The sequence below is a fragment of the Rhea americana genome, unplaced genomic scaffold, assembly GCF_003343005.1.
Source record: "Rhea americana isolate MKP2758 unplaced genomic scaffold, rheAme1 scaffold_54, whole genome shotgun sequence".
NCBI classification, from domain to species: domain Eukaryota; kingdom Metazoa; phylum Chordata; class Aves; order Rheiformes; family Rheidae; genus Rhea; species Rhea americana.
In genome coordinates this window covers 5,153,419-5,160,918 of record NW_028186690.1, presented here as the reverse complement: position 1 = coordinate 5,160,918, position 7,500 = coordinate 5,153,419, and the positions used below count along the sequence as shown (strand labels likewise).

Here is a 7,500-nt window from a genome sequence, read left to right as displayed (position 1 = left end):
ATTTTCTGAAATGAAATCAGCTTCACTTCATTTCTCTCAGGAAAACATCATCGCATGAAATGATATAAATCAGTATTGATATCACTAAGCTTCAAACTAGAAGAGACAAATGCACTCTACAGTACAGTAATTCAATGGCTCAGAGTCAAGTTTACTGTTGTCTCGTTTCTGCTAATCATCGTAAAAATTCCCTGTGAAATAATTATCCCTAAAACAATCAAGACAGTATATCTCTATAAAGGAGAGGATCGATTTAACAACAAACTCTAGATTTATCTGTATTGATTAGAGGGCATTCAGTGTAATTTTAGTGAATTATGTTTGGCTTTCATTTCCCAGTAGAAATTTTTCTTGTGATGATCAAAAGGTAAATTGCAAACTACTACATGGACTTTTGTGTGCTATCTACATAATATCTAACTACCACTTTTCAAAGAAACATTGCTTTGAGAACGGRCAAAATATTGTATTTTTTTACACACGGTATCTTACTACAAAAATCATATGACTGAGTTTATAGCACTTACCTAAGAGCCTGATGTCATCTTCTCAATTCATTAATACAGAAATCAGGACTGCACTAAAGAGTCTGTGCTAAAGGAACAAATCCAAGATCATCTTATGAGAATAGAATTAGAAAGATTAAGAAAGTAATATGATTTTTCTTCTTAAATAGGAGTAATTTCAAAGGAGCTGTTAACTCTTTCATGTCTGAAACTTTCCTACCAGCAAGGGGGAGAGCTAGAAGAATCAGACAGATTCAAAGACAATTTAGTGCTACWGTAAGTCTGACATCACTGCTGATATAGCTTAATTGAGGACTAAYTGGAACTAAGAAGGCTAGTTATTTTGTCAACTGCATGTACATTAGTTCCAGTCATTTTTAATCTGATGTGATAGTGATAAAGAGTCTAACTTACTTTGTTTAGTTAAAAACATTAGGCCAGAAAGGATCACCTAGTCATTTCATGTTACTCAATACATTGCTAATACAAACAATGTCTAATTACAGCGACTACATATTTCCATGAAATGACCAATTAGAACATTTACTGATTCTAAATATTAACTGTTAGATACATTTCCACAGGCATCCTCTGAACTGTATTAATAAATCCTACCCCAATCGGTAGGAAGCACAAAGACAGAATATGTGAGGAAAAAGCTGATTTTAAGTAAAACAAAGGACATTTAAATACTCAGAGACAGTGTATCAATAGCTGTTCTCTTCGGTAAATATTCCCACATAAAAATATTTCAAATGGCAATACAATTTTTCATGTAGGAGTATGGAATTTTGCACATTTATATACTYTTCTTGCTGACTCCAGGAGATCATACTGTATGTTTAAGATTCGTGATAAATACATGTGTTAGCATTTTAATATTTTGACCTACACATTTAGTGTAATATGTATTTGCCTTCAAAGTTGATTTATTTACTACGATCTATACTTGGTATAAATAATCGAACAGCATCTCTTATTTATTTTTGTTACTTTACTTATGAGTCAATAACTGCCCCCGAAAACATCAGTCTGAGCATGTACCAGCATTTTATAAAGTGACAAAATCTGACAATGATATTGACAGAAACTGTGTTAAACTCAAACTAAAATCAAAATAGAAAAATGTAATAAATGAGAACAATCTCTGCCTTGTCTAAAGAAAAACTGCTGACACTGTAAAATTGTATTTTTAATGATTGAATGATTATGCCTTAAGCAATCCTGCTTAAAAACTTGCCAGTTACGTTAAAGTAAATAACAGTACATCAGTATGTGCATTACCAGATGCTAATTAACATGAAATATCAGAAAGACTGGAAACAGCGAGATACAGTTATCTGGCCAACATAAATAGAAGAAATATGTTTACAAGGCTGCAACCAATGCATTCAATATACCCCCATAAAAATTTGATACTGGAAAGGAAGTTGTTGAAAGTATTGATATTAACAATTGTTACACAGGTGCCTAAAATGACTGGTTGCTATATGTCTACACTGTATAAACTCTCAATCTGGCTCCCACTTAGACGAGCACAAATTTTGCCACTCAATTCAGTGGGTTAGCGTCAGATGCTTTTCTTGTTCTTCTTATCTGATGCCCTACATATTATTAATCTACATACACAGAAAAAAAAATTACATGGGATAAAAGCAGTGTAAAAACACAGAACTGACTACAGAGACTTGAGAAAATTAAAATGTAACATTAAAAACACATCTAATAAATAATTACCATTGCTAAAAGTAAAATAAACAAATTTTCTTTTAGAGTAGATGGTATGCACTGAATGTATGCTATATTATCTAGGATATTTAAAAAWTTAAATATATGATAAACTTTGTCTTATTGTAATTAGATTAATAAAAGAGAGTAATTAAGACTTGCATTTTTTCTGAGAGCTAGAAATTATTAAACGATGCAGAAAAGAATCAAAGCTTTTATTTAAAAAATGATTCTTTGAACTGAACTGCAATAAACCAATAACAGTGTTATTGTTCAATAGCTAATAATTGTCTTCATATAAACTGAAAATATTGTTTGGGGTGATTAATATACAATGCCGCATTATGCATTTGGGAGTGTCAATGCGTAATTTTTAGTTCTGATGTTATTATGTAATTGAGAGAACATGTTCATTTGCCCTAATAACTACTAAGATGCACTTAATAAAATGAAATGTAATAATACTTGTAATTTAATCTATTCATGGAAGTAATTTTAAAAGTCTACCATTCTCCTTAATGTGGATAACATTCATAATTTATAAAGTGTTGTGATGCAGAATTGACAATGCCATTGTTTTTTACACTTTGAGATGATTCTGCAGCCTTCATTATCTGCATACCAACCTCAGGATTATCAAGGGCAAACAAAAGATAATTAACACCAGAAACAGGCAAATGCAAGAGCTACTGAGTGAGGTTTTTCATTTAATGCAGAACCTTTGAAAACCAGGAAATGGAATAACTATTTTAAATCTCTTTTTTTYCCCCACTGCAGAAAACTATTTCAATATGTTTTCTTCTCTATGTTTCATATTACTATTTTTGCTATAAAAGATAATATATTGGCATGTTCAGTCTCAGATACACTCACTACATGAATGTATTAAAGCAAGTATTTTTTCAAAGTACAGAATGTTAATTTTCTGCAGATTTTTATCTGGAAGAGCAGACAGGTAACTGTGGTACAAATATTTAGATGCTACAGTTTCACTTGCCCATAATATATCTGTAAACAAGTCACTTAACTTATCCATGCTTTGTTGCACAGTGCTCTAAGATAACAACGAAAATATCTACTTCAAAAAGTTATTTATTCAACAAGACATATTTTTATATGCTAAGATCTTGAAGGAAATGCCATGTGTAACTGCCAGTGGTATTTTTGTATAAACATATGCAGAACAATGGCTTGCTAGAACCTGGGACACTRTATTTCAAGATAGTGCATTTCGAGTGGAGAGACTCCCTGAAACATTTTTTTTTTCAAGGAATCCTGGCTAAAACCCCATGTCGCCCTCTAAAAATTTGCTGTGCATCTAATTTTTTTCCAGAAATCAATAACTGAAGACCCTCCACAAAGAGAACCTTTTGAATACAAGGAAAAGAAGTATTGTATCATTAGACTGTTATCTGTGAGTGAACGTCCTTCTGCAAATGATCCAGGCAAAGTCATTATACAAATGGAAATACAGGACGGTGATATACAGAGTTGCATACAATTTACAAATGTTGATGGCAGTCCAACATCCCACCCCTTACTTCAACAAAGAATTCTTATTACAAGGGAATATGCTTATCAGCCRATGAGCTATCCGTGAGAGATCCAGCCATTTGTGTTTAAATGGTATGTACATTACCATAACCCCACTTTTTAAACTTTAGAACCAAAAATAGATATTTTTAAATATAGATATCTATAGATAAATAGCTGATCCTAAAATTATCTACAAACAGTAGGAACTTGTTTTCATTCAATTGCAGTAGGTTTGACAGTATTCTACACAGGGATAAGGGTTAACTTATAAAGATTCAAGTGGCAAGACAGTAGCCCAARGTTTTAAACATACTTGTAGTCAGTGAACTTCATTATGGTGTAATAAACTCTTGTGAACATACACTTAAAACACTGAAACATGGTATCTTTTGCTCTTCAAATGTAACTTGGGTGCCTCAGCAAGAAGTATGTACAGTACCACAATTGCAAACTGCCAGTATCAAAACTGCTTGTTACAGTGATAATAATAGAATGATAACTACATGAAATGATAGGAAAAATTGGACAGAAATTTTCTAATATGTAGAAAGTGTAAAAAGCATGGGCAGGAGAGGCTTATCTAATTATATGACTGTAATGTTAGAAATATGAGTATATTTGGTAGTAATTCCAAGTATTGGTCTCCATTATACAGTCTCCATATTTCAAAGTGATTATGAAGCCATATATATTTCTATAGTTTAGCTTGTACTATACATGTTTTTTAACATACAGTCCGTATAGAAAATACGTACAGCAGAGAGGAAAGCATCATTCTCTTCCAAACTCTATGATGCCGACCGTAACAGCTCCACTGTCAGGGTTATCTCTAACTTCCACTGTTCTAGCTGAGGAGAACGTCGCTGGCCTGTCCGCTCTGGTGCCCTGATCCGCACAAGGGCGTGAGGACCTGAGCGTGCAGAGCAGTCCTGCCCCACGGCTCTGCCTAGAGCCAGGACGCCGGCGGGGCCCCGGCGGCACGCGGGGGCTGCGCCGGAGCCCGGGGCTGCTCTCTGTGTTCTGCTTGGATCGCTCAACCAGGCAGCTAAAAGTACTTAAGCGCCTCAAACCACATAGGCCGTCACAAGGACTCTCAGGCACTGAATTGTCGTTCTTTGCATCTTTAGTGTCTAGATACTTTTTAAAAATAAGACTCTCAACTCCCCCCAGTCTAAACTGGCAAGCTTGAGAATTTAAGAAAACTTAAGAATCAAATTGCTAAAACCCTATTACATGGACATAAAAAAATTAAATCCCTTCTACAAAATTTAAGGAACTTAAAGGATTTTTTTTCTAATTAAAATTCCTTCTTTTTAAAGACACTGTCTTAAGTTAGAATAACATTTATATAAAACTATTTTAACCTAAGGTCCTTAAGATAAATGTGCCATGCATGGTTTGACAAGTGACCATGTGCCCRTGATGTAATAGAGAATACAAGTCCCTTCACATAGTTCTATTTATTTAAAACTTCTTGTTCTTGCATTTAACTCTCCACCTAGTATGAAGTATTACTGAAGGAAAACAAGGCATACTCTCTACTATTCCAGCTTAATTTAAATACAACTTTATAGAATACAGTGTCTTTTTATTTACACACAGGAAAAGACTATCAAGGCAGAAGCAACCTGGTATCAGATAGCCCCAAAAAAGTGTGCACCACACCAGGCAGGGTTAGTGGATAGCTGAAGCCTCTGTAACAGCTATCTATACCTTGTAAATCTATACCTGTCCTTCCTGAAGCAGGAAAGGCAATTTCTATTTAGAAAGTCCAGAGGACATATGCAAATAGATCAGATAATGTAGAGCTGCTCCATTACAGAGATACTTTGCTAAAGTCTTGCTTCCATATCTTACCCTTTAAACTGATAATAATAATAGCAATGGCAATACTAAAACATATTTCCTAATCTTCACAGATGAGTCTCTTTTTCTCAAAAGTTTTCTGTACAGCTACCTTGCACAGTTTTATGAGGAGCATCTTTTAAGCGTCTGTGGTGTTCATGGTTTTATTTTAAAAGCTTACTGYAGACTAGGCTTTGCAGAGTTTTGTGGTAAATAAAGGGAAGTACTTAATGCTTAGCAGTCACAGTGAGCCAAAATTGCATACACACTTCTTATTCAGACATTTTTAAACAAAGTGTGTCTTTGCACTGTATTTAACATTATAGCATTGCTAAAATGTTACATTTTTGATGCGTTTATTTTACCAGAAGATTTTTTTTTTAATTTACGTAGTTCTTTCTGGAATGGAACAGTCGTGAAAAGACCTCAGTCTGCATATAAAACTCCCTTTTATTTCAGCATTGAGGACAACAGTTTATGGTATTCTAATAATTAGTTAATAAAACAATTAGTTAATAACATTAAAGARTGTGAACAATAGTACGTGAATATCATGGTTTTATATGTGCATGTGTGCGTGTGTCTGTGCCACAGTTGAAATTTTTTTGTCAGTATTTGGGAATATGATGGATGATTACTAGATTACTAGAATTAAATGATTACTTTTGCCTGATGTCCCTTATGAGAGAGTAAAAGATAGACTTCTCAGCTGCTGAGTTACTTAATGTAACTTCCCAGCACAGAGAGCTGCTTTAGCTATATAGAGGCTCATGTGCAACAGATCTGTTACAACTCGAAGTGGGTTACAGTATTCTTTCTGACATGTATAAGCATATTAAGAACTTTATGATACACATGAAGGAGAGACCCATAAGCATCTTTCTACCGTGGTGATAGGTCCAAGGCAAACTGAGGAGCTSGAGGGCTGTTGGACCCTGTGTGGGCAAAGACCTCAGACAACAGAGCTTAACCAGAGCTGAAAGATTCCTGCAACCAGGCAGGGCCCCTGCAGAAAGCACCATATGTAAGGGTGAAAAGTCTATGGTTAGGCCTATGCTTGTAGTACATTTGGTGGAACCTTTGAAAAGAAGGGTAAAGAAAGACAGCAAGTTCCTCAAAATTTAGACTAAACAAGTTAAAATATATCAAACATGATAGGGATATCAAACAGCATATCTCCCTTGTAGATATTTATGAAAATGAATGCACTACAAACACACACACCATACAAACTTTTTACCCAAGGATGAAATAATAGTAGATAATAACTCTTTCTCAATAAATGCCTTTTCATTATGTTAAAACTTTATCTTCCCCTTTTAGCGCTGAATGAAGAAAGAATTCTCTGTTACAAGTTGGATTATGTATGGTAAGGAAGCACCACTCTCCCAACAGTACTGTCTAAGCMTCACCTGCTGTTTAAAGTGATCAGAAGCTGGATGAATAAAGCGACCAAGTCCTTCAGCATCTCAAGATTCCCATAACCCCAGACAATATGGAATTATTGGGATGTTTGGTGCCCTAGCAAAGCTGTGAGTGCTCTACTGGCTGGATGCTTGCTGTATGCTATGTACTGCCTGCTTCAAATGCCCTTTACCTTTCTGTCTTTAGTTTGTAGATCTCTCCTGGAATACATTTGAAATATGAGATCAGCTTCAATATATGGTTCTCCTTGTGGTTCAATTAGCAGCTTAGGAAAATCAGAATAAATACATTTTTCTTTTGATTTTTCTGGATGAAGTTATGCTTCTGATTCTTCAATAATGCTTCAATAATTATAACATGCACCAGATTTCCAAAACTGCCTACTCAATGACCATAATGGCCAAAAAATATACAGTACCTGCACGAACAAAGTAGGTGGGTTATCTGCCTGTGTGTGCAA

General features: G+C 34.6%; 1 long non-coding RNA gene across 1 annotated transcript in view; it reads right to left on the bottom strand.

Annotated features, from left to right (window-relative positions):
- LOC146588137 (uncharacterized) overlaps positions 1-7,500 on the bottom strand; it is a 16,501-nt gene that overhangs the window by 3,364 nt on the left and 5,637 nt on the right. Inside the window, exon 3 of the long non-coding RNA XR_014897485.1 lies at positions 528-594. This is a non-coding gene — a long non-coding RNA (uncharacterized LOC146588137). The remainder of the gene's footprint in view (positions 1-527; positions 595-7,500) is intronic.